Source organism: Halyomorpha halys, unplaced genomic scaffold (genome assembly GCF_000696795.3).
Source record: "Halyomorpha halys isolate HHAL.00 unplaced genomic scaffold, Hhal_1.1 Scaffold1766.1, whole genome shotgun sequence".
In the NCBI taxonomy this organism is placed as follows: Eukaryota; Metazoa; Arthropoda; class Insecta; order Hemiptera; family Pentatomidae; genus Halyomorpha; species Halyomorpha halys.
The window spans coordinates 96,776-97,461 of NW_027109623.1; the positions used below are offsets into that span (position 1 = coordinate 96,776).

A 686-nucleotide genomic window follows, 5' to 3' on the forward strand; every position below is an offset into this window, starting at 1 on the left:
TATCTTGAATATTTTTTAGTTGCCGATAACATGTTATCTGATATGGAATAATATTAATTTATTTTGTATTGGAGTTACAGTATAATATGAACTTATCTAGATTTTGTAAAAATCTACCTACTTTATAATAAAAATATTTACCATGATTTCTGGATGGTGTCATATGATGACACCTACTATGATGTCGTTTGCCTCATATGATAAAATAATGTGGAGGGTTAAACGACAGCTTGAGCTTTGTTGTATGTCAATCTTCATATTCTCTCACTTGAAGTGTTATGCTAGAGCCAACAACATCCATAAGATTACAGTCGTATGGCTTTTGGTAGGCAATCCTTTAAATTGTTTACACTTCTTGTGATGAGCAATTAAAGTCTGAATTATTGTTTCAATTAACTTTCAAGTCTTTTGAACAAGTTACATCAAGTCTCAAAGTTGCATAATTTGTTTTTATTTATTTTTGAAATGCCTAAAAGTTTGAAAATAGCCTGGTGACAGAAACATTAGTGAGTTTTTCAATTCTTAATATTTTTTTGCCTCTAAATAAAAAGGTCCAATACGCTTTTAATAACTCTAAAAATATTTAATTTTCAACCCTTAACATACCATTAATATTTTTTTCATCAAGAAACAAGGAACCGTCCAGTAACATAGTTTTATACAGGATATGACCATATTTAATTATT

General features: G+C 28.4%; 1 protein-coding gene and 1 long non-coding RNA gene across 7 annotated transcripts in view; one reads left to right on the forward strand and one right to left on the reverse strand.

Annotated features, from left to right (window-relative positions):
* The window catches only part of LOC106690596 (uncharacterized), a 26,843-nt gene that overhangs the window by 24,472 nt on the left and 1,685 nt on the right, over positions 1 to 686 (reverse strand). The window lies entirely within an intron of this gene.
* The window catches only part of LOC106690592 (transmembrane and coiled-coil domain-containing protein 4), a 27,183-nt gene that overhangs the window by 660 nt on the left and 25,837 nt on the right, over positions 1 to 686 (forward strand). For 3 of the 6 annotated variants that reach the window (XR_010843547.1, XM_067047783.1, XM_067047784.1), the window contains exon 1: positions 109 to 686. The exons of 1 other annotated variant lie outside the window; for it this stretch is intronic. The gene's annotated coding sequence lies outside the window, so the exon portion shown is untranslated. Of the gene's footprint in view, positions 1 to 108 lie in introns of those variants that run through there. 2 more of the 6 variants (XR_010843546.1, XM_067047782.1) reach the window with 1 other exon arrangement.